This window comes from Pongo pygmaeus, chromosome 3 (genome assembly GCF_028885625.2).
Source record: "Pongo pygmaeus isolate AG05252 chromosome 3, NHGRI_mPonPyg2-v2.0_pri, whole genome shotgun sequence".
Classification (NCBI taxonomy): Eukaryota; Metazoa; Chordata; class Mammalia; order Primates; family Hominidae; genus Pongo; species Pongo pygmaeus.
In genome coordinates this window covers 122,377,454-122,403,510 of record NC_072376.2, presented here as the reverse complement: position 1 = coordinate 122,403,510, position 26,057 = coordinate 122,377,454, and the positions used below count along the sequence as shown (strand labels likewise).

Genomic DNA, 26,057 nt, shown 5'->3' with positions numbered 1-26,057 from the left:
ATGACAGGATGCAAAAGCGCGAAACACAATGTCCAAGAAACGCCAGTCACACAGTACACGGCGGAGTATTGGTTGTTGACCTTCATGATGTGTGGCTGGCTGGGAGCTGTAGCTTGCTGCTGCTGCCCAACATTGAGACAGAGTATTGTACTGCATATTGCTAACCCAGGAACAGATTGAAATTCAAAGTACAGTTTCCACCAAATGCACATTGCTTCACACCATCATAAAGTCAAAGCCATCATAAATCAGGGACCATGTGATAAGGTGTATGATGGATTAAGTTTGGGGTGCTGTGGGCACACCCATGGAGGCATATATATAACATAATCTTGAAGTGACTAGAGCAGATTTTATCAAAATTACAATCTACATTATTGGTTTTTAAAGTGCCTCAGAGGATCCTCAATTTTAAATCAAACTGACATTTCTAAAAGAAATGAAACATCCTTGCAGTCCAGAATTGCTTTTCAAAATCCTAAAGTTCCAGAGATCTTTCTTAGTAGATTTTAACTTTTAGTTTCCATCCATTGAAATCTCTTGGCCAATAAATAATTTGGTTATTTTACATATTTTATCCCACATTTCAGAAACATTAGATTTTCTATTCCTTATTAAAAATTTTTTGTTTAAAATAAACAAATATACACTACAGGTTACCACAGGATGTGTGAAGTGAGAGACAATGTAGAGAACAGACTTTTGTCTTTTGCTTTCTAACACTTGATTCTTCAAGTTCTTTTTACAAGCAGCACGTTGTCCTTTTATAATTCAGAAACATATACATATAATTATTAAAAATGCTCACCAGGCACAGTGGCTCATGCCTGTAATCCCAGCACTTTGGGAGGCCAAGGCGGGCAGATCACTTGAGGTCAGGAGTTGGCGACCAGCCTGGCCAACATGGTGAAACTCCGCCTCTACTAAAAATACAAATTAGCTGGGCATGGTGGTGGGTGCCTGTAATACCAGTTACTTGGGAGGCTGAGGCAGAAGAATTGCTTGAACCTGGGAGGCAGAGGTTGCAGTGAACCAAGATCATGCCTCTGCACTCCAGCCTGGGTGACAAAGTGAGACTCCATCTCAAAAAATAAAATAATAAAAAAAAGTCCTAAAATCCTCACATTATTTTTTAAGTTTCATGTTTTCTATGGATGAACAACAGAGGTGTAAGTACACTAGTCATTTCATTGTGATTTAATTATTCCTTGGTAATAACTTATAGTGACATTATAATTTTGTGACTTGACATTAAGCAGGAACAAGAACAAAATAATAATGCTCTATTTAATATACTCTGCCCCTTATTTTATTACAGTGTAGAAGCCTAAGGGGTAAAATTTGCTTTATTTCTTCTGTGTACAGCCACTGTAGAACATTACGTTCCTTTCTCTCAGGGTATGATAATTCAGTACTGCTGACTTAAATTCATGTCCTTTTTCTTCCAAGCCATTTCAAAGTGTCATTCTGCATTCATCTACCTTGTAACATTTCTGTGTGATATATTAGAAATAATTAGGGTAATCCTTTTTTTTTTTCCTCAAATATGCAGGGTAAAGATGGAGGATGATTATATAAGCTCTTTGTACCACCCAATTCTAAGAGTAGCCTTCAATTGTTAATTTGTAACGGTTATGGAATCAACTAAACTCTTAACAGTATCTTAATCATTACTCCTCATCCCATTCTTCCTTTCCAACCAATTCAATCTATTAATAGCCATTGAAAAACAACAAAAAATTCAATCAAACTGGTAAGATTTACTGTGGCTTAAAAGTTAGAAGAATGAGGGGGCTGGGTGCAGTGGCTCACACCTGTAATCCCAGCACTTTGGGAGGGCAAGGTGGGTGGATCACGACGTCAGGAGTTCGAGACCAGCCTCGAACTGGTAAAACACCGTCTGTACTAAAAAAATACAAAAATAGCTGGGCGTGGTAGCATGCGCCTATAATCCCAGCTACTCAGGAGGCTGAAGTAGGATAATTGCTTGAACCTGGGAGGCAGAGGTTGCAGTGAGCCGAGAGCAGGCCACTGCACTCCAGCCTGGGTGACAGAGAGAGACTCCGTCTTGGGAAAAAAAAAAAAAAGAAGAAGAATGTTGAAGTTCTTGTTCTTTGAGCAAGTTATTTAGCCTCTCTGAGCTTCAGTCCCATAACCTGTAAAAGTAGGGATAAAGTTGCCTCTTGACTACCTGTAGTTGCTCAAAAGCTTAGGGGAAGAGGCTTTGTGAATTATAAAGCATCACAAAGACAATATGTTATTAGTGTAATCAATACTCTTTACTTTTAATCAACTGCCAGTCTCTTTACATCAATAACAAAGAGAAAAACAAAATTATTGCCATAGGATCATTAATGCACAGAGGCAGTTATGATAAAAACTGAATGCTAATTTATACATGCATGAGATTATAACACCTAGCTTGGGAGGCTCTCAGCAAACGCTTATCTTCTACTACCTTCTCCTGTCATATCTAGTACGTTACTTGAAGTTTCTTCATAAATGGCTCTTCAGGGCACATGTACGATACATTTTAGAGGCAAGGGAGGGGCAACTAAAATCCTTCTATGATATAATTGAATAAAATTCTGATACAATAATTTATTATAATTAGTACTGTCCAGTAAGGAACTATTTCCTGCTCACAGTATGCCAGAAAGAAAGAAATCAGGATGTACAGACAGGCCTCACTTCTGACCTGTTGCTGAAGTTAGTGTGCCTGGATTCGCTCCTCTGAAAACCTCTGTTTTGGGATATCAGAATTTAAATTTACATTGGAGTTAGAAGTAATCGAGGCATCTGTCTGACACTGGTTGTGCCTGTAAGCAAAAGGAGAAGGAACAGAACACTTGGTAGTTGACCATGAATCCACTCAGCAGTTCCTCCAACACTGTCCTTAGGGATATCTGGCTGATGCCTAGAGGCCTCAGAAACTATCCGATGAGACAAGGAACTGGCATGAAGAGTTTAAAGGCAGAGCTCAGTTAGGCAGGCAGGGATGGGTATCCACACTGTCACTCAATAGCTATGTGACGTAGGTACCTTAACTTCTCTAAACCTCAGTGTCCTTATCTATACAATGGGGATAACAGTACCTACTTCACAAGGCTGACACAGCATTAAAGATTAGCAGGCTTGTGTAAAGTGATATATGCCACAGTATCACTATTACTATTATAATTTCTCAGGCAGAAGCAACATGTCCCCAAAACACAATTACAGACTAACTTACTGATGATCTAAAAGCTTTGTTACTTTTTTCTTTCTCGAGACAGAGTCCCACTCAGTCACCAGGCTGGAGTGCAGTGGTACGATCTTAGCTCACTACAACCTCCACCTCCCAGGTTCAAGTGATTCTCCTGCCTCAGCCTCCTGAGTTGCTGGGACTACAGGTGTGCGCCACCATGCTCTGCTAATTTTTGTATTTTTAGTAGAGACAAGGGTTTCACTATGTTGGCCAGGCTGGTCTTGAACTCCTGATCTGCCTGCCTCAGCCTCCCCAAGTGCTGGGATTACAGGCGTGAGCCACCACGCCCAGCCTTTGTTACTTTCAAGAAGAGCAACACATCACAGAAAGAGGTTTAATGGGCCGGGCATGGTGGCTCACACCTGTATTCCCAGCACTTGGGGAAGCCGAGGCAGACAGATCACCTGAGGTCAGGAGTTCGACACCAGCCCAGACAACATGTAAAACCATATCTCTACTAAAAATACAAAAAAAAAAATTAGCTGGGTGTGGTGGCAGGCACCTAAAATCCCAGCCACTCGGGAGGCTGGGGAGGCTGAGGCAGGAGAATCGCTTGAACCTGGGAGGCAGAGGATGCAGTGAGCCAAGATCACACCATTGCACTCCAGCCTGGATGATAGAGCAAGACTCCGTCTCAATAAATAGGTAGGTAGGTAGGTAGGTACGTAGGTAGAGAGAAAGAGAGAGAGAGAGAAGTTTAATGTTCAATAATGAACTTGAAACCAACTGGGATTTCTGGTGTGTACATTTACGGAGGGTAATAAGTACATCTTCTAAGAAGCTTATTGTTATGTTGGCAATTTTATTTATTGAATGTAAGTCATAAGCAAGAAAGATTCTATAGAAAAAGACCATTACTTCTAAGCACATTTTAGACTATGTAACTATTTAAAGACTAATGGTATTTACTAGAAAATAATACCTTCAGTTAGGTCATATGATATTTTATTTCACCTATAGGTTCTACTTAACTTTGGCCCACTGATTTTGTATCTTTGCTAATTATAATCTGTTACACCAGGCTGTTTTCTCACTTGCCATTTAGTTAGGTTAAAGTATATCATATGAATTTAAGAAGCAGCAGCATAATAAACAAAAACGTCCTAACATGAATCTTAGCTTGGGTTTCCCCAAAAGCAGAGCCTAAGACAAGGATTTGGGTGTAGTAACTTCTCTGGGAGGTCATTTTATTATAAAGCAGGAGAAAGAGAATGGGAGGCATGATACAGGAAGGAACAAGAGCTAATGTAAGAGCATTACTGAGGTGACTGCTAGAGACAACAGGGGACTCATTCTGCCAGTACCTATGAGTAGCACTTAGAATATCACTCACAATTGTCCATCTGAAAGACAAGAGGCTGAAACATTTATTCAACCATTTGAGGGTTGTCCTCAGCTCCCTGATATGGGAGCAGAAGGGAGATAGAGCAGGGAAGGAGGGGCATTAACTCCACAGCCCTCCCATGCTGCACTGGGTATACAGGCTCAGCAAATTCCCGAGCTCCTGTGCTGCTGAAGAAGGCATTGAGCAGAATACACAAAGACTGGGTATAGCTTGGGTTTGAGATGAAACACCAGCAATGGAAGGTGAGTCTGAATTTGTGAGAAACTATCCACCAGTTACAAATGAAATCAGAGGTGGGCAAAAATGGATGCATGCAAGGACCAAAGGCATCTCCTACAAATACAAGAAGTTACATGTGAAAACAAGACTTCCCAGGCCTTTCTAAGAAATAAAGAGAAGCTACTCTTATTCTGATCTTCCCCTAAATAGCTCTGAGAACATCTTTACCTAAAGTAGGTATAAAAAGAGATCAAAAGTAGAGAAAATAAAATTTTTGCATATTTCTTATTGTGGGTTTAATAAATATCTAATTAGATTTTATCTATAAAGATGTTAACTGCAACATTATTTATAACAGCAAAAAATTGAAAACAATTCAATTGTCCAATAATAATAGACGGGTTAATTATGAATCTGTAACACATGATGATTATGCATTCATTACAATTGCTTTCAAGAAAATATTAATGATATAAGAAAAGATTCATGACAATGATACTTTGAAAAACTTTAGACCCCAAACTATAAATAATGTTATTGCAATTGTGGTCTTCAAATTTCTTACATTTCAAAACCAGCACTTTGATAATTATACATTTTCACTTCTAAGCCACCTTTACATGAAATTTGGACTTCAATGCATCAGTTACCCAGCCATGGTCCTCCCTCCCACCCCCGACACACTAAATGTGGAAATGTGTGGGGAGCCTTATTGGCTGTCACATTGACTGATGGGTGCTAAAAACATGTAGTATACAAGGTCAGAGACGCTAAACATTCTGCAATGCACTAAACAGAACTTACCAAAAAATTGCCCCACCAAAATGCGAAGAGTGCCACCAGTCAAACCAATGAGCTAAGGGATAAACACTTAGAATGATCCTATAACAGTCAACAGGCCAATTGTGCAAGCATCTGTGCCAGAGTTGAGGCAAATTGGGTCTATTAATTTGCATAAATCATTATTATGTAAAACAGTGAAGATAGGTAAATCAAAATGCTGATAGTGTTACAAAGCAGAGAGATCACAACTATATGGTTAGGACAAAGAAGGACATCAACTAGAGGTGCAGAGAATGGCGACTAACATAACATAAAATTAGATATTCAGACTTTGGCCAACTGAATATGCATATATTCGGTTATAAATTTAAAAACTAAAATTAAAGCCCATGTTCAAATACTAGAAATCCATGAACACTAACTGCACCTAAAATATATAATTCGCAATTTTAATACATGTTCTTGCTTTTTTGGAAGAGGGCAAATCCATAGAAAGTATATTTTATAATTTTGTACTTTTGACTTTAGTATATGTTTTTAAAAACATATTATATACAAACATGCTTGTACACAGAGAAGATGGAAGGTAAGATACCAAAATATTAATATGGTTATTTCTGAATGCTGGAATTATCAGAGGTTTTCCTTTTCTTCTTCGCTGAAATTTCTTAAAAGAAAGACCTACGTATGCAACTCTCTCAAGAAAATCCAAGAGTCAGCAAGACAGGCTAAGTTAAACATGTTTAAAGTGTCAGGTCCAAGTAAAAGCAAAATAGAGCTGGGCTGCATGAAAGGCGAGGATGACAAGATTTAGGACTATGTTTTCTTCTCACAGCTGGTTATTCTGTTGGGTAATAAATGGCTCACGACATGGACAATACAGCCCTATTGTGCATATTCCACTAGAGGTAGGGTACTGTGAAGAAATTCTCTGCAAGATTCATAGAAGTGGAAGGTACATTAGTCAGGACAGTATACATAATAAAGGCACAAAAGTTTGTCCAACTACTAAGATAAAGCAGTTAAAATAAAATGCAGAATTCTCCAGCAGGAGGTAGTTACAATGTAACCAAAGCTGGCTCCTGGGAAAGGAAATAATTAAAAGGCAATCTAGAAATATGCACTAAAGGGGAAAAACAAGTAGCAAAATATTCATTTATTCACTCTGCAAATGTTTATTGAATGAGAACTAAATGCGAGGCACTATGGATCTATCACGCATCATTTCACATATATCCTTTTGGAACTTAAATTTTTGGCCTATGCCCTTTCTGTGGTAACCAGTTTCATAAGTTACTACTCACCATGTTGGAGGTACTTCCTTTTCTTGTCCAAAATGAACATGATGGTGCACAGGTGATGACACCTGTCACTCACTGATCGCCAGCACTGATGTGACTGACAGGTGTTGCTAGTCAAGAGTCCCCTCTCCCTCAGCACTACATATAGTGACCCTTCTCAGATGTGCACTTGGAAGAAAAGAGACAGTCTTTCACACATAAAGGAAGACTCTTTTTGATTAGTGTACTTATCCTAAAACCATTTTCTTTAAATTAAATCTTTGTTTTAGCTTGCTAAGACCTATCAAATAAATTCACATCTATGCCGGGCGCGGTGGCTCATGCCTGTAATCCCAGCACTTTGGGAGGCCAAGGTGGGCGGACCACAAGGTCAGGAGTTCGAGACCATCCTGGCTAATATGGTGAAACACCATCTCTACTAAAAATACAAAAAAAATTAGCCGGGCGTAGGTGGTGCATGCCTGTAGTCCCAGCTACTTGGGAGGCTGAGGCAGGAGGGTGGCGTAAAACCCAGGAGACGGAGGTTGCAGTGAGCCGAGATCGCGCCACTGCACTCCAGCCTGGGAGACAGAGCAAGACTCCGTCTCAAAAAAAAAAAAAAAAAAAATTCACATCTATGACAATAATACTGTTAAGGATTTTATACAATGCCAGTATCTGCAAGTCTCTTCTTTTGGGTTGGCCATATTCCCCACAAGACTCTTCTCATCTGCTTGGAAGATATAATCCCGGGGGCTGACATCTGCAATATGGGTAAAGAAAGATGGCTCAACTTCACTAAGTTAACTTTCACCCAATTCTGTTTTCCACAGAGTATGCAAGCTCTCAACTGTGCCAGATATCCTCAAGTCTAAAGAAATAAAACTCTGAAGTTCCTTCCAGGGGGAAAAGAGGGCACTTGCCAGCTGTGCAGAGTAGAAAAAAGAGTTTGGAATCTAATAGTTTCTTGAGCAGATTTTCAACCAATTATCATGCTTCTAGCCTACAATTTACCCCGTATTTCTGAAAGCACTTGTTCTGTCAAATCCTAAGGTTAAACAGTATAAACTGGTTGATTTGTAGCTTTTCCCATTGCTACCTAATGATAAGCTTTCTGTGCTGTGTATCAGTTGGATTCATCCAGAGAAGCAACTACTATGAATGTGCATGTGTTACTATATAAAGATTTGTTACAAAGACTTGGACTTGTACAACTGTGGAAACTGGTTAGGCAGTCTCTATAAGGCGTTTTCTTCATGTCTAATTCTAGAGCTGAGGTCCACAGGGCAGGACATCAGGAAAGAATGATGGATGCAAAGTGGGGAAATGCAAAAACAAGATGAAAACCACAAGCACAACCTTGAGTCCCTGGGGGTCTCAGTCAATCTAGGATGCTGTAACAGAAAACCACAGACTAAGTGGCTTAAACAACAGAAATTTGTTTCTCACAGTTTTGGAGGCTTGGAAGTTCATTAGGGTGCCTGCATGTTGGGTTCTGGTGTGGGTCATCTTCTGAGATGGCAGATGGCTATCTTATTCTATGTCCTCACATAGTGGAGTGCAGAAAAAGGAATCAACTCTGCCCTGTTGCTTCTTATAAAGACACTAATCCAACCATGAGAGCTCTATCCTCATGACCTAATTACTTCTCAAGGATCCCATCTCCAAAAGCCTCCACTGAGGCTTAAGGTTTCCACATACGAATATATGGTGACACAAACATTCACTCCTCAATCCTACAAGATGGGTTTATAGATGGAAAGAGACTCTGTATTTGGAGCTGTACTCAATGCTGATTCAAATGACACAATTCTGGACTTTGAGCTGATGCTGTAATGTTCTGGACTTTGGGCTGACAATTTTGGGGCATTGGGAAGGGGTTAATGTATTTCTGCATTATGACCCAGTATTATTTTGCATTGTGAACCATTGGGTAGACTGTTGCATGCAACTTTCAAATACAGTCCTCTAACATTAGAAATCTCTGATTGTGGTGGTGGATACATGAACCTACACATGATAAACGTATATTGATGTAAACTCATGCACACAAGCACAAGTAAAACTGGGGCAATATAAATAAGATTGGTGGGTTATATCAACTTCAATATCAGTCAATATCCGGGTTGTGATATTATACTACAGTTTTGCCAAATGTTACCTTTGGTGGAAAATGGATAGAGTGTATACCAGATTTCTCTGTATTATTTCTCACAAACTGCCTGTGAGTCTGCAGTTATCTCAATAAATAATTTTTTTAAGAATATGGCACTCAGTGATCCTGCCTCCTGGTATTCTGACCCTTATGTAAGTGTAATCTCTTCCTCTTGAATGTGGGCAGGACCCAGTGATGTGCTTCTATTAAATGGTATGGAAAAAATGATGGGATGCGTCTTCCATGATTACATAACAAGTGAATTACTTCTGTCTGCTAGACTCGCTCTGTTGTCTATCAGCTTGCATACTTTGATGAAACAAGCTTCCATGTTGAAGAGGACCAAGTGGAAGTGAATTGAGGGCAACCACTGGGCAACAGCTGGAGAGAAAGGACGTCCAAAGCCCATTCCTCTGTAAGTAACTGAATCCAGCCAACAACCAGTGTGTGCACCTGAAAGCTTTCCAACAGCCTTGTAATGACTACAGTTCCAGCCAACAACATGATTTCAGCCTGCGAGAGACCTCAGCATACCTGGATTCCCGGACTACAGAAAATGAGCTAATAAATGTGTGCCATTTTGAGCCACGAAGTTTTGGCACATTTTTTTGGGCGCATTAGATAGCAATAGTAGATAATTAATAGAAGCTTGTTACTATTTGTCCCCTCTACTTTCTACTCCAATATTTTGTTGCTATTGTCTTCTTTCCCAATCTCTTTATCCTTGTGGGCTGATATATTTTTTAATTCCTGTATTCTTTTTTTTTTTTGAGATGGAGTCTTGCTCTGTCGCCCAGGCTGGAGTGCAGTGGCGCGATCTCGGCTCACTGCAAGCTCCGCCTCCCGGTTCATGCCATTCTCCTGCCTCAGCCTCCTGAGTTGCTGGAACTACAGGCGCCTGCCACTATGCCTGGCTAATTTTTGCATTTTTAGTAGAGACAGGGTTTCACCGTGTTAGCCAGGATGGTCTTGATCTCCTGACCTTGTGATCCGCCTGCCTTGGCCTCCCAAAGTGCTGGGATTACAGGCCTGAGCCACCGCGCCCGGCCTGATTCCTGTATTCTTGTTAGGATTTCAGGAAGGAAATTTATGTATTTGTCAAGCCTGCCATCTTTTACTGGAAGTCATCCCAGGTCTTCTGTTATGGATTAAATATTTGTATGTCCCCCTCTCCCCCATTTATATGTTGCAGCCCTAACTCCCAATGTATTGGTATCAGGAGATTGAGCCTTTGAAAGATAATTAGGTTTAGAAGAGCTCATGAGTATGGAGCCCCCATGATAAGATTAGTGGCCCTTAAGAGGAGGAGGTTGGGTGTGGTGGCTCACACCTATAATCCTAGCACTTTGGGAGGCCAGGGTAGTCAGATCACCTGAGGTCAGGAGTTCATGACCAGCCTGGCTAACATGGTGAAATCCCATATCTACTAAAACACAAAATTTAGCCCGGCATGATGGCAGGTGCCTGCAATCCCAGCTACTTGGGAGGCTGAGCTGGGAGAATCGCTTGAACCTGGGAGGTGGTGGTTGCAGTGACCCAGGATCACACCACTGCACTCCAGCCTGGGTGGCTGGCTGAGTGAGACTCTCTCAAAAAAAAAAAAAAAAAAAAAAGGAGGAGGAGGAAGAAATACCAGAGCTTTCTCTCTCCTCCTATTGAAGAATGCAACAAGAAGGTGGCCATCTGCAAGCCAGGAAGAGAGCCCTCAATAGGAAAACAATCTTCCTGCACCTTGATGTTGGACTTTCCAGCCTCCTGGAATGTGAGAAATAAATGTCTCTTTATAAGCCACCCCATCTATAATATTTTGTTACAGCAGACGATGCAGACTAATACACCACAAGACTAACACAATTAATGGAGACAAAATTAACAAGCAGTCTGTTTTAAATGAGTTATTCTAAAATTTTCACACTACAAGTCTAGTCAAGGAGATCAAGAGAAATTCTGTTACAAAATGTTCTTTCATTTTAATCACTTGATCAATGCAGCATCATCATAGGGCTTTATTTTCTTCTTATAGTTTTAGCTAGCAGTGGAATTTAAAATGCCCCAGTTTGCCATCTGCTTCATTTTCACAGGCATGAACCATACCAATAAAAAGAAATGGACTTCAAATCATCAGCCCTTTTTTTTAACAGAGAGAAAAGAAAAAGAGAGAAAAAGAAATACATGTCTAGATTGTGGCTTCTATTTGAACTACTGTGAGGTTTGGTCCTAATTTTGAGAAATCCTCACTTGTATGATACCTAAGGAATTGAATATCCCTATTATCTCCACCAAGTCACAATTTTTTTGTTGTTAAACAATAGGGAACATCAGAATTGTGTAAGTATTCTTTGTAGATGTGGGGAAATAAGATTTATCTGGATTTTGCTTAGCTTCTGTAAAAAGTCCTAGCCTCCCGAGACATGGAAATATATACACCATAAAGCTAGACAATTTGCTTTCACTTCCCCTAGAAGCATTTTACTTTTCACATATCCTGAGGATTAGCTCTATAGCCATTTGTCTACTTAACTGCTCTAATCCAAAAGGATGATAAAACTTCTCTTACCTCTACAAGTGGGTCAAATGGTTACAGCCCAGTATAGGCCCCTGGGCTAAGTTCCAAAGTGCCAGGAAGACTCTCTCTGGGTACTTACAGAAGCCTAGACCTTGGAAACATCTCCTGGTAGTAACTTCGCCACCCTCTCCATGACAGAGATGTTTATCTGGCCCTTGGAAAGTCATATTTACATTCCAAATGGTTTATAAGAACTCAAGATTCTTCTTATCCTATCTCAAAGGAGTAAAAGTTTTTCTCTCTCTTTTTGGAAGAGGAAGTCGGTGGCTACCTCTTTTCTGCATACAGAGAAAATACATTATTCTCTATCACTTTTCTATGGGGTGAAACCTGCCACCCACATAAAAAATTTCCATTGATTCTTATCACAGGCCTATGGATCTGGGTACGGGAGAAGATACTCATCTTTCTGCAGTTACTATATTTTTACTGTACGTTATATATGTTTCAATACAGAAAAACTTACCATAGTGTTGCAACTTCCTACAGTATTCAATATAGTAAGATACTGTATAGGTTTGTAGTGTAGGAACAATAGGCTATACAATATAGCCTAGGTTTGCAACAGGCTATGCCATCTAGGTTTGCATAAGTACACTCTGATGTTCCATTGATGATGAAATCGCCTAAGTATGCATTTCTCAGAATGTATCTCTGCCATTAAATGATGCGTGACTATTATCTTTTTATGTACATCTCACATAACTTTAAAAGTATACTAATGTCATAGTCTTCACAAAATAGTAGGGAACAGCAGATCTAAGATCAAGCAAGCAGGTTAGAAAGGGAACATTCACCAGGAAATGAACACTATCTCTCAATATATTTCATCATATTCGTCTTAGAGAAAAGCTTCCCCAGAGGTAAGAGATGCTTATAGAATCATTAAATTAAAAGATATAACAGGAGAAGGGCAGAGAAAATGGCCAGATCCAAGCTGCCACTGATCATCCCCAACCTCCAACAGGAACACCAAATTTAGCATCTACACAAAAAAGCCATCTTTATAAGAACCAAAAATCAGGTATCAGTTCGGCCACATGGGGTAAAGCACTGAGCAGGCTCTTGGGGTCTGCCATTCCAGGCGCTGGCTTAGACAGTATTTCTGGACCTGCTCTGGGCCAGAGGCAAGCCCACTTACTTGAAGAGTAGAGTCTCAGGCCTGGTAGCATTCATCATGAGCTGACCGAAGACCCTTGGGCCTTAAGCGAACATTGGCAGTAGCCTGGCTGTACTCCCCATGGGCCTATGGTGGCAGTGGCCACAGGGAGAGGCTCCTCTGCCTGTGGAAAGGGGAGGGAAGATTAGGAGGAACTTTGTCTTGTAGTTTGAGTGCCAGCTTAGCTGCAGTAGAACAGAGAACCAGGTAGATTTCTAAGGTTTTCATCTCCAGTCCCTGGCACCTGGATGGCATCTCTGGACCTGCTCCGCCCTCGGGGAACTCACTGCACTGAAAGGAAGGACACAGCCTGGCTGGCCTTGCCACCTGCTGATTGTAGAGTCCTAGGGTCTTGAGTGAACATAGGCAGTAGCCAGGGAGTGGCTGCAGTGGGCATTGGGCAAGACACAGTGCTGTGTTGGATTCAGGTCTGAGCCAGCACAGTCCCAGTGGTGGTGACCATAGGGGGGATTGTTTCAAGAGGCATCTGAACCAGAGCAACTCCATCTTAAATAGGGACTGGGTAAAATAAGGCTGAGACCTGCTGGGCTACATTCCCAGGAGGTTAGACATTCTAAGTCACAGAATGAGATAGGAGGTCGGCACAAGATATAGGTCATAAAGACTTTGCTGATAAAACTGGTTGCAGTAAAGAAGCCAGCTAAAACCCACCAAAACCAAGAGGGTGACAAGAGTGACCTCTGATCATCCTCACTGCTACACTCCCATCTGCACCATGACAGTTTACAAATGCCATAGCAATGTCAGGAAGTCACCATATATGGTCTAAAAATGGGAGGCATGAATAATCTACCCCTTGTTTAGCAAATCATCAAGAAATAACCATAAAAATGGGCAACCAGCAGCCCTAGGGGCTGCTCTGCCTATGGAGTAGCCATTGTTTATTCCTTTACTTTCTTAATAAACTTACTTTCACTTTGCACTGTGGACTCACCCTGAATTCTTTCTTGCACAAGATCCAAGAACTCTCTTTTGGGGTCTGGATCGGGAGCCCTTTCCATTAACAACTGTGTCACCCCACTCCCAGCTCCAGGCAGCTCAGCACAGACAGAGAGAGAGATCCCATTTGTCTGGAGAAAGCAACGGAAGATAACACAGAGTCTCTGTCTGGTAATCCAGAGAATTCTGGAGTTTATCCAACACCAGCAAGGCAGTACCTCTACAAGTCTTGAAGAACCACAGTGTTACTGGGCTTAGGGTGCTCCCTACTGCAGATATGGCTTAGATCACAACACCCAAGTCCCTTTAAATATTTGGAAAACTTCCCAAAGATAGGTACAAACAAGCCCATACTGCAAAGACTACAATAAATACCTAACTCTTCAGGCCGGATATGGTGGCTCATGCCTTTAATCCCAGAACTTTGGGAAGCCAAGGCAGGCAGACTGCTTGAGCCCAGGAGTTAGAGGTCAACCTGGGCAACATGGCAAAACTCTGTCTCTAAAAAAAAAAAAATAATACAAAAAGTAGCTGGATGTGGTGGTGCATGCCTGTAGTCCCAGCTACTCAAGAGGTTGAGTGGGAGGATCGATTTAGTCAGGGAGGACATGGCTGCAGTGAGCCATGACTATGCCACTGCCCTCCAGCCTGGGCAACAGAATGAGACCCTGTCTCAAAACAAAACAAAACAAAACCTAACTTTTCAACGCCCAGACATCAACAAATATCTACAAATATCAAGACCATCCAGGAAAACATGACCTCACCAAATGAACTAAATAAGGCACCAGAGACAAATCCTGAAGAAACAGAGATACATGACCTTTCAGACAGGTATCTCAAAATAGCTGTTTTGGAGAAACTCAAAAGAAATCTAAAATAACAAGGAAACGGAATTCAGAATTCTATCAGATAAACTGAACAAAGAGATTGAAATGATTTTTAAAAATCAAGTAGAAATGCTGGAGTTGAAGAATACAATGGACATACTGAAGAATGCATCAGAATCTCTTACTAGCAGAACTGATCAAGCAGAGAATTAGTGAGCTTCAAGACAGGCTATTTGAAAATACACAATCAGAGGAGACAAGAAAAAAGAAAATTTTAAAAAATGAAGCACACCTACGATATCTAGAAAAGGGCTTCAAAGGGTCATTATCTAAGAGTTATTGGCCTTGAAGAGGAAGTAGAGAAAGAGACAGAGGTAGAAATTCAAAGGGATAAATAACAGAGAACTTCCCAAACCTAGGAAAAGATAACAATATTCAAATACAAGAAGGTTACAAAACACCAAGCAGATTTAACCCAAAGAAGACTACCTCAAGGCATTTAATAATCAAATTCCCAAAGGTCAAGGATAAAGAAAAGGCTCCTAAAAGCGGCAAGAGAAAAGAAACAAATAACATACAATAGAGCTCCAATATGTCTAGGAGCAGACTTTTCAGTGGAACTCTTACAGGCCAGAAGAGAGTGGCATGACATATTTAAAGTGATGAAGGAAAAAAAACTTTTACCCTAGAATAGCATATCCAGTGAAAATATCCTTCAAACATGAAGGAGAAATAAAGGCTTTCCCAGACAAACAAAAGTTGAAGGATTTCATCAACACCAGACCTGTTATACAAGAAATGCTAGAGTTCTTAAATTTGAAAGAAAAGGAGGCCAGGCATGGTGGCTCACGCCTGTAATCCCAGCACTTTGGGAGGCCAAGGCAGGCGGATCACCTGGGGTCAGGAGTTTGAGACCAGCTTGGCAAACATGGTGAAACCCTGTCTCTACTTAAAATACAAAAATTAGCTGGGCGTGGTGGCAGGCGCCTGTAATCCCAGCTACTCGGGAGGCTGAGACAGGAGAATTGCTTGAACCTGAGAGGCAGAGGTTGCAGTGAGCCAAGATCGTGCCATTGCACTCCAGCCTGGGGGACAAAAGTGAGACTTTGAGAAGAAAAAAAAGAAAGAAAGAAAAGGATGTTAATGAGCAATAAGAAATCACCTGAAGGTACAAAACTCACCAGTAATAAGTACACAAAAAGACAAAGAATATTATAACACTATAATTGTGGGGTGTAGACTATTCTTATCTTAGGCACAAAAACTAAAAGATGAACCAATAAAAAATAATAACTATGGACCGGGCGTGGTGGCTCATGCCTGTAATCTTAGCACTTTGGGAAGCCAAGGCAGGTGGATCACTCAAGGTCAGGGGTTGGAGACCAACCTGGCCAACATGGTGAAACCCCAACTCTACTAAAAATACAAAAATTAGCTGGGAGTGGTGGCAGGTGCCTGTAATCCCAGCTACTCAGGAGGCTGAGGCAAGAGAATTGCTTGAACCCAGGAGGCGGAGGTTGCAGTGAGCCGAGATCACGCCATTGCACTCCAGCCTGGGTGAAAAGAGGGAAATTCCATTTCAAAAAAAAAAAAGAACTATGATAACTTTTAAAGAGACAGTAAAATAAGATATAAACAGAAACAATAAGTTAAAAAGCAGGGGGATGACATTGAAGTGTAGAGTTTTTATTAGTCTTCTTTATACTTGTTAGCTTGCTTGTTTATGCAATCAATGTTAAGTTGTCACCAGTTTAAAATAATGGGTTATAAGATAGTATTTGCAAGCCTCATGGTAAACTCAAAAAAAACATACACAAGAATAGATACACAAGAAACAAAAAGAAATTAAATCATACCACCTGAGAAAATCTACCTCCACTAAAAGGAAGACACGAAGGAAAAAAAAGAAGGAAGAGAAAACCACAAAACCACCACAAAACAAATAACAACATGGCAGGAGTAGGTCCTTACTTATCAATAATAACATTGAATGTAAATGAACTAAACTCTTCAATCAGAAGACATAGAGTGGCTAAATCGATTTAAACAAAACAAAAAAAAACAGGCCGGGCACAGTGGCTCACGCTTGTAATCCCAGCACTTTTGGGAGGCCAAAGCGGGTGGATCACGAGGTCAGGAGATCGAGACCATTCTGGCTAACATGGTGAAACCCTGTCTCTACTAAAAATACAAAATATTAGCTGGGCGTGGTGGCAGGTGCCTGTAGTCCCAGCTACTCGGTAGGCTGAGGGAAGAGAATGGCATGAACCTGGGAGGTGGAGCTTTCAGCGAGCAGAGATCACGCCACTGCACTCCAGCCTGGGCAACAGAGCAAGACTCTGTCTCAAAAAACAAACAAACAAAAAAACAAACAAAAAAAAAATCCAGGCCCAATGATCTACTGCCTACAAGAAACATAATTCACAAACAAAGAGACACATAGACTGAAAATAAAGGGATGAAAAAAGATATTCCATGCTAATGGAACCCCCCCAAAAAAGGAGTAGTTATATGGGACAAAATTCAAGACAAAAACTATAAGAGACAAGAAGGTTATTACCCTAGAATAGGGTAATATTCTGTCTCATGTAAGTATGAGATAGGAGTCAATTCAGCAAGAGAATATAACAATTATAAATATATATGCACTCAACACTGGATCATCCCGATATATAAAGCAAATATTATTAGAGCTAAAACAAGAGACAGATCCCAAAACAATAATAGCTGGAGACTTCAACGCCATACTTTCACCAATGGATAGATCATCCAGACAGAAAATCAATCAAGAAACATTAGATTTAATCTGCACTATAGACCAAATGGATCTAATAGATACTTACAGAACATTTCATCCAACGGCTATAGAATACACAATCTTCTCTTCAGCACATGGATCATTCTCAAGGATAGATAATATGCTAGGTCACAAAACATGTCTTAAAACATTCAAAAAATTGAAATAATATCAAGTATTTTCTCTGACCACAATGGAATAAAATTAGAAATCAATAGCAAGGGGAATTTTGGAAACTATACAAACACGTGTACAATAAACAATATGCTCCTGAATGACCAGTAAGTCAGTGAAGAAATTAGTAAGGACACATACAACCTACCAAGACTGAACCATGAAGAAATTCAAAACTTAGACCAATAACAAGTAACATGATTGAAGCTGTAATAGTCTCCCAGCCAAACAAAAAAAAAGCCCAAGACCCAATGGCATCACTGCTGAATTATGCCAAACATTTAAAGAAGAACTTAATATCAATTCTACTCAAACTTGTGAAAAATAGAGGATGAGGGAATATTTTCAAACTTATTCTAGAAGGCTGGTATTACCCTGATACCAAAACCAGACAAAGACACATCAAAAAAAGAAAGCTACAGGTCAATATCCCTGATGAATATTGATGCAAAAATTCTCGATGAAATGCTAGCAAACCAAATCTAGAACACATTAAAAAGGTCATTCACCATGACCAGGTGGGTTTTTATCCCAAGGAGGGAACCATGGTTTGACATATGCAAATCAATCAATGTGATAATGTGATACATCACATCACCAGAATGAAGAAAAACCGTATCATTTCAATGGACGCTGAAAAAGCACTTGATAAAATTCAACATCCTTTCATGATAAAAACTCTCGAAAAACTGGATATAGAAGGAACTTACCTCAACGTAATAAAAGCCATATACAACAGACCCACAGTTAGTATCATACTGAATGAGGAAAAACTGAAAGCCTTTCCTGGATCTGAAACACGACAAGGATGCCCATTTTCACCACTGTTATTTACCATAGTATTGATAGTCCTAACTAGAGCAATCAGACCAGAGAATGAAATAAAGGGCATCCAAACTGGAAAGGAAGAAGTTAAATTATCCTTGTTTGCAGATGACATGATTTTATATCTGGAAAAGCCTACAGACTCCACCAAAAAACTATTAAACCTGATAAATTTCATAAAGTTGCAGAATACAAAATCAACATACAAAAATCAGTAGCATTTGTCTATGCCAACAGTGAACAATCTGAAAAAAACAAAAAAGTAATCCCATTTACAATAGCCACAGATAAAATATCTAGGAATTAACCAAAGGAGTGAAAGATTTCTGCAATGAAAACTATAAATCACAGATGCAAGAAAAGGACACCAAAAAAGGAAATATATTCCATGTTCATGGATTAGAAGAATCAATATTGTTAAAATGTCCATACTTACCAAAGCAATCTACAGATTCCATGCAATCCCTATCAAAATGCCAATGACATTCTTCACAGAAATAGAAAAAACAAATCCTAAAATTTATATGGAACCACAAAAGACCTAGACTAGCCAAAACTATCTTAAGCAAAAAGAACAAAACTGGAGAAATCACATTACCTGAGTTCAAATTATACTACAGAGCTATCATAACCAAAACAGCATAGTACTGGCATAAAAAGACACATAGACCAATGGAACAGAATAGAGAACCCAGAAACAAATCCACACACAGTGAGCTCACTTTCAACAAAGGTGCCAAGAACACATGCTGGGGAAAAGACAGTTTCTTCAATAAATGGTGCCGGGGAAACTGGATATTTATATGCAAAAGAATGAAACTAAACCCCTATTTCTCACTGTTTACAGAAGTCAAATAAAAATGGATTAAAGACTTAAATTTAAGACCTGAAACTACAAAACTACTACAAGAAAACATTGGGGAAACTCTCACTGGAGCAGGCAAAGATTTCCTGAGTAATATCCCACAGGCAACTAAAGCAAAAATGGACAAATGGAATCACATCAAGTTAAAAATCTTCTGCACAGCAAAGAAAATAATCAACAAAGTGAAGAGTCAACCCACAGAGTGGCAGAAAATATCTGTAAACTACCCATCTGACAAGGGATTAATAACCAGAATATATTAAGGACTCAAACAATTCTCTGAGAAAAAAATCAAATAATCAAATTAAAAAATGGGCAAAAGACCTGAACAGACATTTCTCAAAAAAAGACATACAAATGGCAAATGCCCATCAACATCATTGATCATCAGAGAAATGCAAATCAAAACTACAATGAGATATCATCTCACCCCAGTTAAAATGGCTTATATTCAAAAGGCAATAACAAATGTTGGTGAAGATGTGGAGAGAGGGAGCCCTTATACATTGTTGGCAGGAATGTAAATTAATACAACCACTAAGGAGAACAGTTTGGAGGTTCCTCAAAAAACTAAAAATAAAGCTAGCATATGATCCAGCAACCCCACTGCTGGGTCTATACCCAAAAGAAAGGAAATCAGAATATCAAAGAGATATCTGCACTCCCATGTTTACTGCAGTGCTGTTCACAATAGCCAAGACTTGGAAGCTACCTAAGTGTCCATCAACAGATGAATAAAGAAAGTGTGGTATATATACACAGCAGAACACCATTCAGCCATTAAAAAAAGAACGAGATCTCGTCATTTGCAACATGAATAGAAATGGAGAATATGTTAAGTGAAATAAGCCAGGCACAGAGAGACAAACTTTGCATGTTATCATATTCGTGGGAGCTAAAACTTAAAACAATTGAACTCATGGAGAGAGTAAGTAGAAGAATGGTTACCAGAGGCTGGGAGGGGTAACAGGGGTAGGGAGGGAGTGTGAATGGTTAACAGGTACCCCCCCAAAAAAGTTAGAAAGAAGACCTAGTATTTGATAGCACAACAGGGTGACTATAGTAAATAATAATTTAAAAGAGTATAACTGGGTTGTTTGTAACATAAACAATCAATGCTTGAGGGGATGGATACCCCATTTACTCTGATGTGATTATTACACATTGCATGCCTGTATCAAAATATCTCATGTACCCCATAAATATATACACCTACTATTTACCCACAAAAATTGAAAGAATGCTTTTTTTTAAAAAAAGATACAACAGGCCGGGTGCGGTGTCTCACGCCTGTAATCCCAACACTTTGGGAAGCCAAGATGGGTGGATCACAAGGTCAAGAGATCAAGACCATCCTGACCAATATGGTGAAACCCCGTCTCCTCTAAAAATACAAAAATTAGCTGGACTTGGTGGTGGGCACTTGTAGTCCTAGCCATTCGGGAGGCTGAGGCAGGAGAATCGCTTGAATCCAGGAGGCGGAGGTTGCAGTGAGCTGAGATTACGCCACTGTACTCCTGCCTGGCGACATGACGAGACTCTGTCTCAAAAGGAAAAAAAAAAAACATATAATAAAAATACATGTCAAAAACTCAAGTCGCCCCATGGAGAGCTGGAGGCCTCTCAATTCTAGCCCAACCTAACTAAATCTTGTTCTCAAAGCTAAGTTTAGGAACCAGGGTTTTTCTCAGTTCCCTCTCAGGCCTATTCCTACCACCAGCTGACAGAAACCCAGGAATATCAAATTACCTAAAGCAATGTTTCATTCCCAAAGAGCTAACCCCATTTAGGTCAGTGTGGGCTCCCCAGAACATCAGATGGGTGACTGTGTTGGACTGATCCTTAAAATGGCTTTTAACCTATGATCTACCATTTTACTGTAATAAAATAGAAAAGCAGAAAGTGGAAAGGTAGCACACTCATGGTATCTGAATGAGAAATGGGATTTGTTACAGGCATTAAGGACTAGTAAGAGAAGGAAAATCTGCATCCTAGGCTCATAGACTCTAGGTCACCTACTTCTATCTGTTGGGGAATCATTTTTCAGATGAGGGCTACATGGCCCAAAAAGAAACGAATTGCTAAGGTAATACAGGTAGTGGCAGAACTAAAACTAGAAGCAAGATCTCTTGAATAACAATAAAGTGCCATTGCCATTTAATCACTAAAAACCTGTATTTCCAACAGTGGAAATGGGTTGTTCATCACAGCCTAGATAATCTATCCCTTAAATCCTGGTCCAACAAACAGTTTTCTGATTGATTTGCATCTCCAAGATACCTCAATATTAGGAAAGCACTGTCCTGCGTACAACATACAACACTTCAGACTCTAAATATCAACATGGGGCGCTGTGGCTCATGCCTGTAATCCCAGTACTTTGAGAGGCTGAGGTGAGTGGACTGCTTCAGGTCAGGAGTCTGAGACCAGCCTGACCAATATGGTGAAACCCTATCTCTACTAAAAATACAGAAAATCAGCTGGGTATGGTGGTGGGCGCCTGTAATCCCAGCTACTTGGGAGGCTGAGGCAGGAGAATTGCTTGAACCTGGGAGGTAGAGGTTGCAGTGAGCCAAGATTGTGCCACTGTTCCAGCCTGGGGGACAGAGCGAGATTCTGTCTTAAAAAATAAATAAATAAATATTAACATGATTTTAACAAAAGGTATACGTTTGGCCAGCACGTATACCTTCTCTAGGGCCAGACTACCCAAGGGAACTTACAAAACCAAGATTCTGAATCCTCAAGATCACTCACAGGATCCAGCAAAAAACATTCAAAAAGCAGAGCTACCTCCAAGGACCTTCTAAACAGACTTCCCTCAACACTACTGAAGTATAAAGGCCTCAGATACTCTAAAACCATATACTTTGGAGCTGAAAAAAATTTAGATTCAGAAAAAAGAGTAAAGGTTGCAAAGTTGTTTTCTGTCATTTCGGTGGTCTTCATAACTCCCAAGATGTTTTCAATCGCATAAGACACACAGCCAAAGGAGGCTGAAGAGGATCAAACAAAGCTGGGAGGGGTGGGATGGGGCTTTAAATGGAAACTATGCAAAACAAGTTTCACCTGATTTGATATTCAAACCTAAGCAAAGCTCAACACTTGATTAAGTGAGGCTTCAAATTCCACTGTAACCCACGATATTCAATTCTGTTCTCGGACGACAGAGCTTAATTAAATATCCATTGTTAAGAAGACCTTCTCTACTTTCACCTTTTTTCCCCAGATGAAGTGAAAGGTTTTTAAAAATATATTAAATGTCAAGGACATTCAACACTTTTTCATCCAAAAGTCAAAATTTAAGCATCCTTCATAAATGATTAATGTCTAGCCTATTTATTCTGACAACATTTGGCTGATACAGAATAGCTAATTTACTATATTCAGAATAGCTGAATATATATTGGTCTATGGATATACTTTCACAATTATTTCTTTTGTTACCAATTTAGAGAAAATAAAATTAACCATTGACTATGGAAAGAACAACTGCATATATATATTTTAAAAGGAAACGAAGTCAATAAGAAGTCTCAGTTTGATGTTCTCGGACAAATCCTTTGTAACCAGGCCTCACCAAAAATAAGAAAAATCGAGGGCCCAGATCATAATTAAAAGAGAATTTGACCCATTTTTCTGGAGGCCTCTCCCTTCCATCCTCACTTCAGGCTGAGCTACTCTGTCTTCTTAAGGCTTTCTCTCCAGGGATTATTGAGGGGGCTGCCTTTCCCTTTTTTTTTTTTTTTTGTTTGAGACAAGTCTCATTCTGTCACCCAGGCTGGAGTGCAGTGGTGCAATCTCGGCTCACTGCAACCTCCGCCTCCCAGGTTCAAGTGATTCTTCTGCCTCAGCCTCCCGAGTAGCTGGGACTACAGGCGTGCACCACCACACCCAGCTAACTTTTGTATTTTTAGTAGAGACGGGGTTTCACCATATTGGCCAGGCTGGTCCTCCCTCTTTTTAATACCAGTGTCTAGTAATATGACAATGGGCTTCATTGCGCCCTTCGCAGTTCTCTTGAAAAGCTTTGGAAATCTGAGGCTAACAGGCCACTAGGCCTATTATGACATTCCTGAACAACATATGCAAACTGGACCCCACTGTAACCCTCACGACAAAACTACACTTTTCGACAACCTTCACAGAATCTATGAAGCAATTTTTTAGACAGATATTTACTGAATGCCCAATATCCACGTAGACTGTATCCCATGGTAAATACTCTGTTTTAGAAATTCTCAGGGATCTGCTGAATTTGAAAGAGAAGTGATAGGCTAGTAGGCAGCAGGCTGCATTAAATATAAATGGAAGCATTGAGCTATACCGGAACTAAGGCTATACCTCTTCCCACAGGCTTTTCTTCTCTAGTGAGACTGAGTAACCCTTTGCCAATAATTCATGTCAAGGAACAAGTCAAGCTGACAAGTACTTCTAGAGTGCTAACATTACCCTTGGACTGACTGGACTATATAGCATCTGAAAGGCACAGAGGCAGCACTAGGAAAATTTACACAGACTTAAATTCTGCCCATTGACTTCGTATCTATGATATGATGCCACGGAGAAATTGAGCTAAATGATCTGGAAAAATGTATTATATTTTGTTACTAAAGATGATGAAATAAAGAAAAAATCAAAATAGCTGAAACTTCTAATGCGACATAATTAGCTTGCTTTTATGACTAGATCCAAAGTGGGAGATGTAAGGGTATATTGCATTGGCAATGTTAAGATAATCAGGTTTTCTTAATTATAGAGCTATTTTTCGAATAAGTCTTTTCCTTCTTTCTGAGTAAGAACATTCACTTGGTGTTCTAAACAAATTTCACTAAAAATATTCATTTCATATTTTGGGGACTTTACCTGTGGATCAGCATACATGCAGATACAGAAAGGAATGGACACACTTTTCAGAAGGCCCAGCGTGATGTCAGATAATCATCCAGTCTCTGAATCACTCCGTCTTAGATATGCTTGAAAAAGGCAACAGGGCCGCATCAAGTGGGGCTTAAAGTTCCAGTAGGTGCTTTCCCCAACTCCATGGGAAAACTGGAAATAACTGACATTGGGTATCTTTTCCCAAGGTTACTTTACAACCAAAGACTGGACTATACTGTTTCTTATTATCCAAGTGATTCCCTATAGACTCATCCAATCTTTAGAGAGAACTCTTTTTTAAATTACACAGAAAGATATTGATTGACACGAAATAAGATTCCTGATATACCTTTGGGTATTATCCTAACTGCCCCTTTTCACCACCCCCCATCCCTGCTAACACACGAGAAAGATGTATGCATTTATATTTGTACACACACAGAGCCAACTTGCTCTAGCCTTGAAGTGAGCATTGGAATTTTCAGCACTGAAAGAAGCATTTGTCTGTTATCTATAAATAACTGAAGAAAAAATTAAATCATGAGTGGTGTCTCCCAAGTAAATGCGTAAAAAGGAATTTATAACAGAACATACCTTAAAAATGTTTTTTTCTCAGTCTGTTACTCTCAAAATAACTGTGTGTATATTAGAGCTTTCAAATTCTCTCCATGGCTAAGAGAAAGCATGAGAGAACTTGCTGGTGTGATGGAAATGTTTTGTATCTTTATAGAAGTATGAGTTAATAGGTCTGTGTATTGTCAAAACTCCTAAAAGTGTGCACATAGGATACATGTATTTCATTGAAAGTAAATTTTATTTTAAAAATAACTATAAACAAGTATGGAACTAGAGTAGATTTACTTTTTGCAGTGGTATGGAATAGCAGTTTAAAACTACTACTTTCTGTGTATTCTAGGCTTGAGTAAATGATTAAATACGTTGACATAATGGCTGACAGGTTCCTCCTGTTAGATCATCAGTTACAGAAATGTGGAAGATGAGAACATAACCTTAAGTGTGGCACTGGAGTTGTTGGTTTCAAACATGAACTTGTGGCATGTTTGCGTTACATAAAAATATCAACAGGTGTTATAAAACATACAGAAATATATATACATATAACTTTTTTTTTTTTTGAGACAGAGTTTCGTTCTGTCACCCAGGCTGGAATGCAGTGGCATGATCTCAGCTCACTGCAACCTCCACCTCCCGGGTTCAAGCAATTCTCCTGCCTCAGCCTCCCGAGTAGCTGGGATTGCAGGTACACGCCACCATGCCCAGCTAATTTTTGTATTTTTAGTAGAGATGGGGTTTTGCCATATTGGCCAGGCTGGTCTCAAACTCCTGACTTCAAGTGATCCGCCCACCTCGGCCTCCTTTCAAAGTGCTGGGATTACAGGCGTGAGTCACCATGCCCAGCTGCATTTTTATTAAAGGAGGAAATTCAGCAAATAAAATATAGTTCTTGGAAATTAAAGAATTAAAACAGCAGAAAGAGAAACCTCAAAAGAACATTTAAAAGATCAAGTTAAGAAAATACCCCAGAGGCAGGGCGTGGTGGCTCACGCCTGTAATCCTAGCACTTAGGGTGGCTGAGGCGGGTGGATCACCTGAGGTCAGGAGTTCAAGACCAGCCTGGCCAACATGGCAAAACCCTACCTCTACTAAAAAATACAAAAATTAGCCAGGTGTGGTGGCGCATGCCTGTAATCCCAGCTACTTGGGAGGCTGAGGCAGGAGAATCGCTTGAACCTGGGAGGTGGGGGTTGCAGTGAGCTGAGATTGGGCCACTGCACTCCAGTCTGGGTGACACAGCCAGACTCCATTTCAAAATACAAACAAACAAACAATGAGACTTAAAATATAATGGAGAAATAACTCAAAAATTCTCTCTCTAGTTATTGATGTAGTCAATGCAACCAAACTACCCACTGTAGTCTTTGAAAAATATATACCACTTATATATATACT

The 26,057-nt window shown here is 39.9% G+C and overlaps 1 protein-coding gene across 1 annotated transcript in view; it reads right to left on the bottom strand.

Moving 5' to 3' along the window:
- The window catches only part of MCUB (mitochondrial calcium uniporter dominant negative subunit beta), a 121,632-nt gene that overhangs the window by 64,245 nt on the left and 31,330 nt on the right, over window positions 1–26,057 (bottom strand). The gene's annotated exons all lie outside the window — the stretch shown is intronic.